This window comes from Bombina bombina, chromosome 3 (genome assembly GCF_027579735.1).
Source record: "Bombina bombina isolate aBomBom1 chromosome 3, aBomBom1.pri, whole genome shotgun sequence".
Classification (NCBI taxonomy): domain Eukaryota; kingdom Metazoa; phylum Chordata; class Amphibia; order Anura; family Bombinatoridae; genus Bombina; species Bombina bombina.
Genome location: NC_069501.1, coordinates 848,742,448 through 848,760,051, shown reverse-complemented (window position 1 = coordinate 848,760,051; position 17,604 = coordinate 848,742,448). Strand labels below are relative to the sequence as shown.

The 17,604-nt window shown below is 38.1% G+C and overlaps 1 protein-coding gene and 1 non-coding gene across 3 annotated transcripts in view; both read right to left on the bottom strand.

Moving 5' to 3' along the window:
• NALCN (sodium leak channel, non-selective) overlaps positions 1-17,604 on the bottom strand; it is a 1,159,715-nt gene that overhangs the window by 57,987 nt on the left and 1,084,124 nt on the right. The window lies entirely within an intron of this gene.
• On the bottom strand, positions 675-790 carry LOC128655110 (U5 spliceosomal RNA). The gene has a single exon (XR_008401665.1). It is a non-coding gene; the product is annotated as a U5 spliceosomal RNA (small nuclear RNA).

Here is a 17,604-nt window from a genome sequence, read left to right as displayed (position 1 = left end):
AGAGTTATAGCTCAAAACTAGATAATCCAGTTTGAGAAGATAAAATAGTCTCCAAACAATCCCTTCAGGATTAACCTCGCGGAAACCCCCACAGCTCAAGAAATTAATGATGGACGAGCCTCACAATTCCTGTCAAGCGACAGATAAAAACAAGACATCTTAAGTAAGGGCAGCTCCAGGAAAAAACGGAGACAAACACATTCTCCAGAGCCCCAAAACATGGGAGCAGACGAGAAACAGTAGGAGGAAGAAAAAGGCCATAAATGCCCGAACTTCCCGAACAGATGTCCCCCCAACCAGCCCCAAGGAGGGGAAAAATAAGCCTAAGACACCTCGACCCCTTAAGGAAGAGAAACCGTCATTAAGGCCTCAAAAAAACCCCATTCAATAAGAATACCATAGAGGAGATAGAAATCGCCCCAACCGGGTACCCCAGATGTCCAAGAAGTCATCTAAACCTCCAGTTTAATTGGGAATGGAGAACCCTAGCTCCAAGGCCAAAGGACCTCCGGAACCCCCAGAGTAATCTTTAGCAGGATCCGCTTCTCGAACCCTGCCAACAGTCAGGAACAGGACAATGAGGACTGAGTACAATCCCTCTGATGCCCCACCCAAAAGAAGAAACAAGAACCAGACTGACGTCTAGGAACGAAAGGCCTCCGCTGCCATGTTTCAGCCCTGCAAGCAGCAGAGCCTCCAAAAAAGGTTTGAAAACTCATGAATGATCCTCTCCACAGGAAACTTTAGTAAAGGCGAAAGCTTTAGTAGATCTGAAGAGAAACCAGAGTATAACGAACTCCTCATCCAAATGAGCAACTCCCCACCCAACCAGTACAGCCAGTTATACCGGCACCACGTGGATGATATAGACCTTAAGGAACAGAAAATAGTGCCCGACCAGTACCAGCCTGCTACATGGGGCACTCAGAACTGACCCAGGCCACAGAAAAATCAAAACCCCAATAGGAATCGACAAAAGGAACTATAGACATAACAATGTACTAACACCTTAACATGCAACTTCAGCGGAAGTGCCCAAGCGATCACAAAATCACTAGTATCAATTTCCAGAGAAGAAATGTTTCCCAGCGGAAAAATTATAACAGACATGAGCTTCTCAAAAGAAAAGAAAAGACATCCTAACCAGATCAAAGAAAAAGTGGGCAGCACCCATAGGTGAACGACCAAGAAGAATGGGCACACTAACAAGACCAGCCAATCAGAGACCCCATTCTCCCGAAGCTCAGAACTGGAATAAGATACCCAGGAGATTAACTTCATCCCTCCACGTCTAATCCAGCTTGCCGTCTGGAACAGAAGACTGAGGATCCCTTTAACCCATTAGGATTGGGATTCTCCAGCACCGCCAAAACATGCCGCAGAAGGACACAGAGGCGTGCCAGTCTATAACAAAAATCAAGACTAAACTCTGCCGGGGCAACCAACGACCCCTTGAAACTTCAGAGGAAATCGCTTCCCCAGATGGCTGATCTGACCCAGACAATACCATGCCTGACGAGCCCTGGTTAACAGAACACGAACAGTATCTCATCAACATCTCCCTCCCAGGAAGTTGTAGATGCGCCAATGCCATAGATATGGCCATGCAGAACCATGTCGTAACCTCTGGAGGAAACAAGCTGCAATCCGGAGAAGGGGTAACGGCATTAGAGACACATACTTGCGTAGCTAAGGAAGGTTCTAGGGCACACGCCTCACGGGATGTGGGATCCCCAGGGGTGGAAGGCTCGGCACACTCTAAGTTCCCTGTTGAGGGAGAAGAGAGCACTCTAAAGGGGCATTTAGAACATAACTGATGGGCATGGATTACCCGGGCCATCTCATACTCTTCGCAAGAAGTAGAATCTGAATCAGAGACATCCGTCTCCAAAAAATCAGAATCCTCCATAACTTGGATAGAAATTATGGATAGAAGAAAAAATAAAAACGGCACCTTACACCCCCAATGGCTGGGGCACTCACCATCTCCTGTGACCCAGACAACTAGTGAAACAGACTCTCTCCGTCACCACGCAGTCAGAAATATGGAATTGGAGAGCAGAACGTGACCACGCCTAGTTACACGGTACACCGTGCAGGCCAGAGAAAAGCGCGCCAAGGCCACAAGAGCCACACAGCCTGACAAAAAAAAGGCTATTATGTTCCGATATAGCCACGAGCCCAAGCGTCACTACACATTAGCAGACAGAATCACATAACAAACATGATTAAAGTCCCCTCTGTTTAATAACCCCCTTCAGGAGATATTAACCCTTGATTCCATAAAGATAAAGGAGTCCCACTGAGACCCTGACTTCTTCGTTTACATTACAATCACACATCAAAGTAAAATTAAATGATCGTACCGGAATCTACGGCGTGGAACAGGAACACGGCCATTCAAGTGTAAAAGATAGTAGCCTCGCTCCTGACATAGACTTGAGAAAGCTGGCAGAGAAACTCGTCAACGCTGATTGCTAAGGAGCTGTTAACATGAGTCGGGATGGTTTCACAGAAAGACTCTTTCTGCATCTCCAGACTCTAACATTCATCCATGCTCTCACTGAGAGGCTGACAGGACTACTTAAAACTCCAGTACCATTTCGAAGAGTACTACCCTCCAAAAGAAACTATCTTTAATCTTCTGACAATTCTCTGCCAACCTCCTGTGATGAAAAGGCAAAGAATGACTGTAGAATGAGGGAAGTGGGGGAGGTATTTAAGCTTTTGGCTGGGGTGTCTTTGCCTCCTCCTAATGGCCAGGTTCTGAATTCCCAAAAGTATTGAATGCAGCTGTGGACTCCAGAATTCCCTCTAATAATCTCTGAGAAACAGTGTGAAATCTAGATGTGCTGTGTAGGCCTAAGGTTCTGTGTATATTTGCAACCATTCTTTGCTTTCTTGTTCTAAAAATATTTTCTTCTTTAATTCCAATTTCCATACTAGCCATAGGAGCAATATGTTCTGTTCCTGTATGAAAGCTGTGTTGATTACAGACCTCTCTGGTGTCTTTTGCAGCTAATGGTGAAGCAGGTAAACTCCAATGATGTCCTTATATGGGATGACATTATTCATTCCATGGATGAGGTCCAAAAGAAGCATTCCAGTAGATTTGCAGTGTTTATGTTTGGAATTTTCCAGCATTAATAAGTATAATATAAGGTTTCTTTAACCCTTTGTCCTTTGTTTTCACTTTTTTTTGCTACTGTTGGAATTTGTTAAAAAAAGAATGTAAAATACAAAGCATTCTGTCTTGCAATAAAATTAATAAAATATAGTGAATTTCTAGTTTCATAGTTGGAGTACTTTCATTCCTGTAATTTTCCCAAACTCTTATTTTCTAGCACTTTTACATTGCTCAGTTGATTACTAACACATATTTATTTAAATAAAAATAAACTTACCTGAGTAATAAAATAAACCTAAGCTTAAACTATAAATTGACCTAACATTAATATTTAAAAAAAAGAAAAGAAAAAAAATCTAAGTTACAAAAGTAACAAATCCTAACACTATATATAAAAACAAAAAACTAACATTACAAAAAAAAAATAACGAAAATTTAAAATTATCTAATACAAAAAACACTAAAATTTCAAAAAAAAAAACAATTTGAAGATTACAAAAATAAAAAACAAAGCCCCAGATTACGAGTTTTGCGTTAGAGGCTATGCGGTGCTAACGAGCAGTTTTGTCTCACCGCTCACTTACATGCAGCGCTGGTATTATGAGTTTTCAGAAACCCGACGTTAAAAGACAAGAAGTGAGTGTTGAGCAAAATTTTGCTCATTACCGCACTCCAATACCTGCGCTACTTAAGTCAGCGGTGAGCTGGTCGTACGTGCTCATGCACAATTTCCCCATAGGAATCAACGGGGAGAGCCGGCTGAGAAAAAGTCTAACACCTGCAAAAAAGCAGCGTAAAACTCCTTAACGCAGCCCCATTGATTCCTATGGGGAAACAAAAGTTATGTCTAAACCTAACACCCTAACATGAACCCTGAGTCTAAAAACCCCTAATATTACACTTATTAACAGTAATCTGCCACCCCCGACATCGCCAACACCTACATTATAATTATTAACCCCTAATCTTCTGCTCCGGACACCGCCGCCACCTACATTATATGTATTAACCCCTAATCTGCTGCCCCAACATCACCGACACCTACATACTATTTATTAACCGCTAATCTGCCGCCCCCAATGTCGCCGCAACCTACCTACATTTATTAACCCCTAATCTGCCGCCCCCAAAGGCAACGCAACCTACCTACATTTATTAACCCCTAATCTGCCGCCCCCAACTTCGCCGCCACTATATTAAAGTTATTAACCCCTAAACCTAAGTCTAACCCTAACCCTAACACCCCCTAATTTAAATATAATTACAATAAATCTAAATAAATATTACTATCATTAACTAAATTATTCCTATTTAAAACTAAATACTTACCTATAAAATAAACCCTAAGCTAGCTACAATATAACTAATAGTTACATTGTATCTTGCTTAGGGTTTATTTTTATTTTACAGGCAAGTTTGTATTTATTTTAACTAGGTAGAATAGTTATTACATAGTTATTAACTATGTAATAACTACCTAGCTAAGATAAATACAAATTTACCTGTAAAATAAAACCTAACCTGAGTTACACTAACACCTAACACTACACTATAATTAAATAAATTAACTAAATTAAATACAATTATCTAAATTAAATTAGCTAAAGTACAAAAAACACACTAAATTACAGAAAATAAACAAATTACAGATATTTAAACTAATTACACCTAATCTAATAGCCCTATTAAAATAAAAAAGCCCCCCCAAAATACCAATAGCCCTTAAAAGGGCCTTTTGCGGGGCATTGCCCCAAAGTAATCAGCTCTTTTACCTGTAAAAAAAAATACAAAGAACCCCCCCAACAGTAAAACCCACCACCCACACAACCAACCCCCCAAATAAAATACTATCTAAAAAAACCTAAGCTCCCCATTGCCCTGAAAAGGGAATTTGGATGGGCATTGCTCTTAAAAGGGCAGTTAGCTCTTTTGCAGGCCCAAAGTCCCTAACATAAAAATAAAACCCACCCAATACACCCTTAAAAAACCTAACACTAACCCCCTGATGATCGACTTACCGGGAGACGACTTCATCCAAGCCGGGCCGAAGTCCTCAACGAAGCCGGGAGAAGTCTTCATCCAAGCCGGGAGAAGTTGTCCTCCAGACGGCATCTTCTATCTTCATCCATCCGGCGCGGAACGGGTCCATCTTCAAGACATCCGACGCGGAGCATCCTCTTCATCCGGAGTCTTCTTACTGAATGAAGGTACCTTTAAGTGACGTCATCCAAGATGGCGTCCCTTAGATTCCGATTGGCTGATAGAATTCTATCAGCCAATCGGCATTAAGGTAGAAAAAATCCTATTGGCTGATGCAATCAGCCAATAGGATTGAACTTCAATCTTATTGGCTGTCATGTTCCTGGCCTGTTATTTTCCTTAGGTGGTTGTCACTTTAAGAATCTACTCTTAATTCTCATTCTACGCTATAAAAGCTCCACCCCACGCTACACTCGTTGCTAGTTTAATGTGGAAACTCTCTGGTTATAGCCACTCTGCATTTCTACTAGCCCGTAGTGCTTTATCCGAGAACCAAACTTCCCTACTTGTTGTTGCAAATTGTTTGTCAAATATCTGCTACTACTATCATCGAACCTACAATCTTTGGTATCGTATCCAAGTACCTCTCTGATTCCCTGTCTCCTTGTCGCTCCAGTACAGCTGACGGACCGGCGTGTCCAAACTGCTACATCCACTCGATCTGCTCACGTCATCAGCTGCACTCTCTACACTGTGTTGTACCGCATTCAGCAACGGCTGCAGTTGCTCTCAGGAGACTTTGTGTAATCACATCCTAGCAGGTCGTATGAACATACCGACAAAAGGGTTTGTAATATCATACAACAGATGCTTATTTGAACTTATTCCTCATACATACAATGCTTGTACAATCTAAACTGCTTTGTTGCATTTAACGTTGGTACATTGTATGCAGGCTGCTTTATTTACATTTGAGATCTGCACTGTTTTATATCTACAGACGGTTACTTCCCTCTTTGCCATGTTAGCGTGAATCTGACATCCTATCATATGTTTTGATTCCTCTCACTTGGCAATAATAACTGACACAGAATTGACATATAGTAACAGTTTGTTGCCGTTGATTCTGTGTCACAATATATCTAACCTCATAAACTGTCAGACAAGGATTAAGTTAGCCACATGCACATGGGAGAACATAAGTTAAATTAGCATTCCTGTTCCCTACAAAGGAAGTCTGAACACCTCACTAAAGGAGAACGTTACATTGGCTGATCCAATCAGCCAATAGGATTGAGCTCACATTCTATTGGCTGTTCCAATCAGCCAATAGAATGCGAGCTCAATCCTATTGGCTGACTGGATCAGCCAATAGGATTGAAGTTCAATCCTATTGGCTGATTGCATCAGCCAATAGGATTTTTTCTACCTTAATTCTGATTGGCTAATCGGAATCTAAGGGACTCCATCTTGGATGATGTCACTTAAAGGTACCTTCATTTAGCTTTAGTCGTCGGATGAAGAGGATGCTCCACGTCGGATGTCTTGAAGAAGGACCCGCTCTGCGCCAGATGGATGAAGATGCCGTCTGGATGAAGACTTCTGCCCGTCTGGAGGACCACTTCGCCCGGCTTGGATGAAGACTTTCCCGGCTTTGTTGAGGAATTCGGCCCGGCTTGGATGAAGACGTCGCCCGGTAAGTCGATCTTCAGGGGGTTAGTGTTTTTTAAGGGTGTATTGGGTGGGTTTTATTTTTAGGTTAGGGACTTTGGGCTGCAAAAGAGCTAACTGCCCTTTTAAGGGCAATGCCCATCCAAATGCCCTTTTCAGAGCAATGGGGAACTCTGATTTTTTTTTAGATATTATTTTATTTGGGGGGTTGGTTGTGTGGGTGGTGGGTTTTACTGTTGTGGGGTTGCTTGTATTTTTTTTTACAGGTAAAAGAGCTGATTACTTTGGGGCAATGCCCCGCAAAAAGGCCCTTTTAAAAGCTATTGGTAGTTTAGTTTAGGCTAGAGTTTTTTTTATTTTGGGGGGGCTTTTTTTATTTTAATAGGGCTAATAGATTAGGTGTAATTAGTTTAAATATCTGTAATTTGTTTATTATTTTCTGTAATTTAGTGTTTGTTTGTTTTTTGTACTTTAGCTAATTTAATTTAATTTAGGTAATTGTATTTAATTTAGTTAATTTATTTAATTATAGTGTAGTGTTAGGTTTATTTAGATTTATTGTAATTATATTTAAGTTAGGGGATGTTAGGGTTAGACTTAGGTTTAGGGGGTTAATAACTTTAATATAGTGGCGGCGACGTTGGGGGTGCAGATTAGGGGTTAATAAATAGTATGTAGGTGTCAGCGATGTTGGGGGCAGCAGATTAGTGGTTCATAAATATAATGTAGGTGGTGGCGGTGTCTGGAGCGGCAGATTAGGGGTTCAAATTTTTATTATAGTGTTTGCAATGCGGGAGGGCCTCGGTTTAGGGATTAATAGGTAGTTTATGGGTGTTAGTGTACTTTTTAGCACTTTAGTTATGAGTTTTATGCTACGGTGTTGTACCATAAAACTCATAACTACTAACTTTTAAATGTGTTAGGACAGACTCGTAATACCGGCGCTATGGAAGTCCCATAGAAAAGACTTTACAAAGTTTACGTAAGTCGTTTTGCGGTAAGGCCAAAGAAGTGTGCGGTGACCCTAAACCTTCAAGACTCGTAATACCAGCGTGCGTAAAAAAGCAGCGTTAGGACCTATTAGCGCTGCTTTTTTACCCTAACTCACAACTCGTAATCTAGCCGAAAATTATCCAAAATAATACAAATTAAACCTAATCTAATAGCCCTATAAAAACAAACAAAAAAAAAACTAAAATAAAAACACCCCCTAATCTAACAATAAACTACCAATAGCCTTTAAAATGGCCTTTTGTAGGGCATTGCCCTAAGTTAAACAGCTCTTTTACATAATAAACTTACAAAGTCCCCCTAACAGTAAAAAACCCCACCCAACCAAGCCCCCAAAATAAAATCACTTTATCAGCTCATTCCCCAATTGCTATGGAACTTACATTTGTTAAACAAGTCAAAAATCCAGGATTGCAGTTTCCGCAATATTTAATAAATAATAATTCTCACAATTCTTAAAAGGTAAATGGGTAGAATTCTTACAATTTAACAAAGATTATTCAGAAAAAAAAATATTCTGGGAGGCTGCCAAATGCGTGATTAGAGGAGACATAATAGCATACATGATAGCCCCAAAAAAATATAAAACTCAGATCAGAGCAGCTAGCATATCAATTATCCAATACATATAATAGATATCTGACAAATATAAATTAGGGGAACTGGAATAAATATATTAAAGCAAAAACTAAAAGAAACAATTTTTTACTGGTACAAACGCAATTGGCAGAAAGGAAAGCAAAGAGTACGTTTGTCAGATATTGAAACAAATCGGGGAAATATCTTGCTAATTTAGCTAGAAATCAAAAACAGAATAACCATCGGCTAGATCATGAGTTTTGTCGGTAGAGCCGTGCGGTGTTAACAAGCCTTTTTGTTTTACCGATCACTTAGAACAACGCTGGTATTACGAGTTTTCTGAATGGCTGCGTTAGCCTCAGAAAAGTGAGCGTTGAGCAAAATTTAGCTCCACATCTCACCTCGATACCAGCGTTGCTTAAGTCAGCGGTGAGCTGGCTGTACGTGCTCGTGCACGATTTCCCCATATGAAACAATGGGGCTGAGCCAGCTGAAAAAAAAACCTAACACCTGCAAAAAAGCAGCGTTCAGCTTCTAACGCATCCCCATTGTTTCCTATGGGAAAATAAAAAATATTTCTATACCTAACACCCTAACATGAACCCCGAGTCTAAACACCCCTAATCTTACACTTATTAACCCCTAATCTTCTGCCCCTAACATCGCCGACACCTACATTATATTTATTAACCCCTAATCTGCCTCCCCCAACGTCGCCGCCACCTACCTACAATTATTAACCCCTAATCTGCTGCCCCCAATGTCGCTGCCACTATACTAAATTTATTAACCCCTAAACCTAAGTCTAACCCTAACCCCCCCTAACTTAAATCTAATTTAAATAAATCTAAAGAAAATTACTATTGTTAACTAAATTATTCCTATTTAAAACTAAATACTTACCTATAAAATAAACCCTAATATAGCTACAATATAACTAATAGTTACATTATAGCTATTTTAGGATTTATTTTTTATTTTACAGGCAACTTTGTATTTATTGTAACTAGGTAGAATAGTTATTAAATAGTTATTAACTATTTAATAACTTCCTAGTTAAAATAAAGACAAATTTACCTGTAAAATAAATCCTAACCTAAATTACAATTACACCTAACACTACACTCTAATTAAACTAATTACCTAAACTACCTACAATTAATTACAATTAAATTAAATAAACTAAGATGCGGAAAAACAAACAAACACTAAATTACAGAAAATAAAAAAGAATTACAAGAATTTTAAACTAATTACACCTAATCTAATCCCCCTAATAAAAAAAAATAAAAAAAAAAAAAATAATAAAATTCCCTACCCTATACTAAATTACAAATAGCCCTTAAAAGGACTTTTGCGGGGCATTGCCCCAAAGTAATCAGCTCTTTTACCTGCAAAAAAAAATACAATACCCCCCCCAACATTACAACCCACCACCCACACGCCCCTACTCTAACACTAACCCGTGAAGATCACCCTACCTTGAACCATCTTCACCCAGCCGGGCACAAGTGGTCCTCCATACGGCAGAAGTCTTCATCCGATCGGGGCAGAAGAGGTCCTCCAGACGGCAGAATGCTTCATCCAGGCGGCATCTTCTTCATCCTTTCCAGAGTGGGTCCATCTTCAATCCAGCTGACGCGAAGCATCCTCTGCAAACAAAGTCCTTGCGAAGAATGAAGGTTCCTTTAAATGACGTCATCCAAGATGGCGTCCCTTGAATTCTGATTGGCTGATAGAATCCTATCAGCCAATCAGAATTAAGGTAGGAAAAATCCTATTGATTAAATCTGCCAATAGGATTGACCTCACATTCTATTGGCTGTTCCAATCAGCATCAGCCAATAGGATTTTTCCTACCTTAATTCCGATTAGCTGATAGGATTCTATCAGCCAATCGGAATTCAAGGGACGCCATCTTGGATGATGTCATTTAAAGGAACCTTCATTCTTCGTTAGGACTTCATTTGAAGAGGATGCTCCACGTCGGCTGGATTTAAGATGGACCCGCTCCACTCCGGAAGGATGAAGATAGAAGATGCCGCCTGGATGAAGCCTTCTGCCGTCTGGAGGACCACTTGTGCCCGGCTGGGTGAAGACGACTCAAGGTAAAGTGATCTTCAGGGGGTTAGTGTTAGGTTTTTTTAAGGGGGGATTGGGTGGGTTTTAGAGTAGGGGTGTGTGGGTGGTGGGTTGTAATGTTGGGGGGTATTGTATTTTTTTTTACAGGTAAAAGAGCTGATTACTTTTGGGCAATGCCCCACAAAAGGCCCTTTTAAGGGTTATTTGTAATTTAGTATAGGGTAGGGATTTTTTTTATTTTGGGGGGCTTTTTATTTTCTTAGGGGGATTAGATTAGGTGTAATTAGTTTTAAAATTTGTAATTTATTTTTTATTTTCTGTAATTTAGTGGTTTTTTGTAATTTAGTTTATTTAATTTAATTGTAATTAGTTTAATTTAATTTAGGTAATTTATTTAATTATTGTGTAGTGTTAGGTGTATTTGTAACTTAGGTTAGGATTTATTCTACAGGTAAATTTGTATTTATTTTAGCTAGGTAGCTATTAAATAGTTAATTTAATAACTATTCTACCTAGTTAAAATAAATACAAAGTTGCCTGTAAAATAAAAATAAATCCTAAAATAGCTACAATGTAACTATTAGTTATATTGTAGCTATCTTAGGGTTTATTTTATAGGTAAGTATTTAGTTTTAAATAGGAATAATTTAGTTAATAATAGTAATTTTCATTAGATTTATTTAAATTAGATTTAAGTTAGGGGGGGTTAGGGTTAGACTTAGGTTTAGGGGTTAATAAATTTAGTATAGTATCGGCGACGTTGGGTGTGGCAGATTAGGGGTTAATAAATGTAGGTAGGTGTCGGCGATGTTAGGGACGGCAGATTAGGGGTTAATAAAATTTAACTAGTGTTTGCGAGGCGGGAGTGCGGCGGTTTAGGAGTTAATACATTTATTAACGTGGCGGCGATGTCCGGTCGGCAGATTAGGGGTTAAAAAAATTATTTTAGTATTTGCGATGTGGGAGGGGCCTCGGTTTAGGGGTTAATAGGTAGTTTATGTGTGTTAGTGTACTTCGTAGCACTTTAGTTTAGAGTTTTATGTTCCGGCGTTAGCCCATAAAACTCTTAACTACTGACTTTCAAATGCGGTAGGAGTCTTGACAGGAGAGGGTCTACCGCTCACTTCTTCCAAGACTCGTAATACGGGCATTAGGCAAATCCCATTAAAAAGATAGGATACGCAATTGACGTAAGGGGATTTGCGGTAGCCTCGAGTCGGGAAGAAAAGTGAGCGGTACACAAGTACCTGCCTGACTCATAATACCAGCAGGCATTAAAAAGCAGCATTGAGACCTCTCAACGCTGCTTTTTAAGGCTAACGCAGAACTAGTGATCTAGCCGCATGTTTCTGTATTTCAAAAAAGAGGGGAAATCTATTATTTCAACTGATGGAATCACACAAGAATTTTTAATTTATTTTAAAAAAGTGTATAGTGAGCCAAAAATAGATGAAGTACAAAAAGAATCTTCTGGGGAAAAGTCCCACAGATAAGTGAAGAACAATTAGAAATGATAGAAACCCATATAAAAATTGAGGAAGTAAAATCTGTTATTAAGAAATCTGCTACTAACAAAGCGGCTGGCCCTGCTAGTTTGCCTTATGAATTCTATAAAATATTAAAAGAATCAATTGGGTCCACTCTAACAAATCTTATACAGTCACATACATCATTAATATTAAAACCAGATAAAAATCCGGAAAATTTGGGGTCATACAGACCCATTGCTTTACTTAATACAGACTTTAAAATTCTGACCTCAATTATAGCTAACAAAATGCAATTTAATGAACAGTATTATTCACAAAGATCAATTGGGATTTATAAGAGGCAGATCATCTATTTGTAATTTACGCAAGGTTTTTACAATATTATCATATTTAAATGCTCATGAACAGATAGGTAAAGACATAAATTTGACTAATCCTATATTATTATCTCTAGATGCTAAAAAAGCTTTTGATTCATAACTTATGACCATCTGTTTACAACCTTACATAAATTTCGTTTTAAAAACAAATTCCTTAAGCTAATACAATCTTTATATAATATGCCAATGTCCTCCCTAATATAATAATCATTTTTTCTATTTCAGAACCATTTACATTATATAAGAGTACACGGCAGGGGTGTCCTCTTTCACCTCTACTCTTTGATTTAGCAATAGAATCTTTAGCAATAGCAATAAGAAATAACGTAGAAGGAATTAAACTAATGGATACGTAAGTATTAATCTCTCTTTATGCGGATGATCTTTTATTATTTATGAAAAAAGCAGATACATATATATCCCCATTGTACTTAAACTGATCCAAAACTATGGATCCATTTCTGGACATAAAATAAATAAATTAAAATCTGAATTATTATGTCTCACTAATAAACACTCCACTATATCCCACTCCTTTCGAGACAGCGTATGCTGTCAGCATTTATCAATGTATTATGTCCTTTCGCACTTTCATAAATCGGCTCCCTTATCTTCTACAGAAAGTCGTTTCAAATCATTTATACGGAAATGGGAAAAATTTATAATAGTTCAAGAAATAAGCCTTCAGAAGCAAGTTCTATCTCCCTTTTTATTGTTGATGGAATATAGGCTTCGAGGTCAATGGATGTTCCTAGATGATCATGGGATGTGGAGCGGAGGGAGTGAAATATAGAAGAACCTTACTTTTTTTTTTCTCTTTTCTCTTTCCCTCTTTTTCTTCTTCTTTGTTCATTTAAAGGATTACTTTCTGTTATAATTTTTAAGCTAAACAACTAACATATTAAAGTTAATAAACATTAATTAAAACCTACTGACCTATATTTTCTCCAAAACGAAGTTTCATAACGTTCTAAAAGTTATATCTTTTATTCGCCAATGATGTCACATTATCCTGCCCACTATTTTCAGCACTGAGTGTTCAAAATACTTAAACCAATAACTTTTTGTTTAAAGCACCATTTTGAAACCTAGGTATTGTAAACGGATTGGTACAGAGCAAAGGATACCTACGGAGTGGGTTTGGAAAACAATTAAATTTGCAGACAAGATTTCTGATATACGGTAGAGATATGTTAATGAAATGCTATTGATAAAAAGCGTATTTGGGATAGTTAGTTAGTAACAGGCATAGAAAATATTTACTTACAGTGGCCCTTTAAACCGACTAGCTGCTGGATCTAAGCAGCACGGTTTATAGTGGATCAAGTAAAAATCTTTGTAAAAATGTGAGGAGTATGAACAATTTTCATTGTCTATGTCCTTAGCATTGTATAAAATAGACAACTACTGATTTTTGTATTTAGCTTTGCTTTCTGTTTTTTTTGTCTTTGTTTACATATAATGTCTATTAAAAAATAATAATCTAATAGCCCTATAAAAACAAAAAAGCCCCCCAAAATAAAAACACCCCCTAATCTAACAATAAACTACCAATAGCCATTAAAAGGGCGTTTTGTAGGGCATTGCCCTAAGTTAAACAACTCTTTTACATAATAAACTTATCAGAAGAGAGAGAGCCGCACTCCTGAGATAGAACAAAAGCTAGAATAACTTCCATGCCTGTTCATTTCCATTGCAACTCAGGGTGCACACTCTTTTAGCACACTATGCCTTTTCACAGAGAAAAATATCCTGTAGCACATCAGTCTGACCCTGCCCAATGACAGTCCAACGCCGAAATACCAAGCAATTCTTCTCTGAACAAGAGTCCCCCTTAACAGTAAAACCCCCCACCCAACCAAACCCCCAAAATAAAAATAAAACTAGGTCTAATAAAAACCTAAGCTACCCATTGCCCCTAAAGGGGCATTTGTATGGGCATCCATCTTCATCCAGGTGGCGAGAAGTCTCAAATCCTATTGGCTATTTAAATCAGTCAATAGGATTTAAGCAGCTCTCATCCTATTGGCTGATTTGAATATTTCAGCCAATAGCAATACAACGGTAAACCAATATAATAGGGGTACTTTGCATTCAAGCTTCAGTGTGTGGGGGACGATCGCATGAAGAGGATGCTCCACGCTGGATGTCGCCGCTGGTCCACGCTCCGCACATTGACAGCTCTGTGCCACCACAGCTCTGTGCTGCTACAGCTCCGCGCCGCCAGGATGAAGATAGAAGGTGCCCCCACGATGGATGAAGATGTAACCGCCTGGATGAAGACTTCTCGCTGCCCTGTGAGCACATTTTCTGGGGTTAGTGTTAAAGTTTTTTTATTTATGTTTTGGGGTGGGTTTCTTTATTAGATTAGGGATTTTTTATTTTAATGGGCGCAAAAGAGCTGATTGGAAAATAGCTGATTGTCCTTTTAAGGGCAATGCCCATACAAATGCCCCTTTAGGGGCAATGGGTAGCTTAGGTTTTTATTAGACTTCGTTTTTTTTATTTTGGGGGGTTGGTTGGGTAGGGTGTTTTACTGTTAGGGGGGACTTTGTAAGTTTATTATGTAAAAGAGCTGTTTAACTTAGGGCAATGCCCTACAAAAGGCCATTTTAAGGGCTTTTGGTAGTTTATTATTAGATTAGGGGTGTTTTTATTTTGGGGGGTTATTATTCTGGATAATTTCGTATATTATTTTTTGTAATCTTAGATTTTTTTTATTTATCGTAATTTTAGTGTTTTTGTAATGTTAGATAATTTAAAATTTCCGGAATTTAGTTGTTTTTTTGTAATTTTTTTTATTTTATTTATTTATTTATTTTTTAAATAGTAATGTTAGGTTAATTTATAGTTTAAAAGGCCTGCATATTCCGCGCGCAATGGCCAATTTTTCAGCGGTACAGCCGCACCGCACAACTTGTAATTTTGCTGATAAGAAATACCGGGCAGGCCTGTCAGAGTGCCAATGCTCATGTGCGTGTGCATTGTGCGGCATTTAAGTGTAAGGACAGCGTGGGACAGGAACAGACAGTAATGTGCAACACACAAAGGAATAGTTCAGCACACTTACTAAGTGTATGTCTGTGCAGGCTACTGATGTCTGCCAACATCAACTAACAGCTAAGTCACAAATTGTAGCTGCACCAGCCAATTTCAACAATTCAAAAGGTTTATTATTCCAAGGCTATGAATAGAAAAATTACGACGTTTCGGGAGTTCACCCTTAATCATGTTGCATGGTTTAAACAGTGCTCAATTGCCTCCTTAATACACCTGTTACAATCCAAAAGGAGGCTCTCAAAATTAACCCTTCACCACATCATGTCTAACTCATTATATTAACAAGTCTAATCACTGTCTTTAAACAAACATGTCCTTAACTCCTTAGTGTCCAAGGGAATGAATAAAGAAATTAACTAGTCTCTATTTTTAAAAAATATATAGTTTCATAACTACAAAGATCTTTTAGATTGCAATGAATAATTTTGTTCAGGTCAAGAATACTATATATATAATACTAGTGGTAGTATATATGGTAGAGTGTTTCATTTAAATAATTTTTATTTATTTTAGTTATTAGACTTGGGGGGATATTTATGAAAGGTCTGGTGGACCTGATCCGACAGTGCGGATCAGGTCCTCCAGACCTTGCTAAATGCGGAGAGCAATACGCTCTCCATATTCAGCATTGCACCAGCAGCTCTTGTGAGCTGCTGGTGCAACGCCGCCCCCCCTGCAGATTCGCGGCCAATCGCCCTCCAGCAGGGAGGTGTCAATCAACCCGATTGTACTCGATCGGGTTGATTTTTGGCAATGTGTGTCCGTCTGCTCAGAGCAGGCGGACAGGGTTATGGAGCAGCGGTCTTTAGACCGCTGCTTCATAACTGCTGTAGGCTCGCCAGAAACACGGGCCCTCAAGCTCCATTTGGAGCTTGATAGATAGGCCTCTTGGTGTTAATATAATGAGTTAGACATGATGTGGTGAAGGGTTAATTTTGTGAACCTCCTTTTGGATTATCACAGGTGTATTAAGGAGGTAATTGAGCACTGTGTAAACTATGCAACAAGATTAAGGGGTAACTCCCGAAAAGTTATTGTCATTTTTCTATTCATAGCCTTGGAATAATAAACCTTTTGAATTGCTGAAATTGGCTGGTGCGGCTACAATTTGTGACTTAAAGGAGCAGATAGGATTGGACCTTGGCACCGCAGTTAAGTGATACAAGCCCACTGACACCAATGAATGTATATATTTTCTTACCCACTTACACTAATGGATTATAATATATATATACACACACACACACTACAGGGCCCTGGACACATCCTGCTAAAATTTACCGGGCCTTGAGGTCACTTGGTTTGAGAGCCACTGATTAGTGTATATAATAGGGATTTTTTCAGTCCTTTCCATTTTATTTATCTGAATCCACCCTCAAGGGGAAGGGGAAGCAGGGAATGAAAGACATATATAAAAAAAAAGCATATAATCAATAGTTTATTTTAAACAAGATGGAAATAATATAGTATACAAAATACCTGTAGGAAAATATGATTTCTAGTTTTGTAAAAATTAAATTGTATCTAGGAAAAAAACTGTGTATATATGAGGATGAAACAAGCATTACTGAATGTAATAAAATGCCAGAATATTCCATGAAATTAATGAAGGTATAAGGACAAGTAGTTAATAACAAAGCAGACAAACCAAAATCACAGGTTGCCAGAATTAAAGCACAGAGGGACAAAATATATTACTGTGTGATTAAAAAATGATTTAAAAATGTTGATAAATTACAATTTGATATTTAACAGGAAAACAAGAAAATATAATAGTGGGGATTTTGATTGTTGCAAGAAGAAAATAATATATACATTTAGGAAATAGGGTAAGATAATATTTTTTTCAGCAAAAGTTTATCTTCATATAATTTAAAAATCACTAAAATAAATGTAATGATGAAAGGTTTTTCTATTTCTACTTTGTGAGAGTTAGATGTGAGAGTTAGATGCATTTACTTAAAATGTTACTTTAAATACGTCTTTCTTTGCCACAAGGTGGCAGATCTTCTTTTTAATGTTTTTAGTGAAGAATAGATTATCAGAAAAAAATACTGTGAGAGTTCTCTGATTTATACACTAATGAGCATCATACGTACAGACATTTATTGAATAGAATGACAAACTATTGGATTATAATTTATCAAACTAATTATTACATTATTGTATATCTCAGTATTTATGTGAAATAGGAATGAGTCAGAACATGTAGGGTTGCCACCTT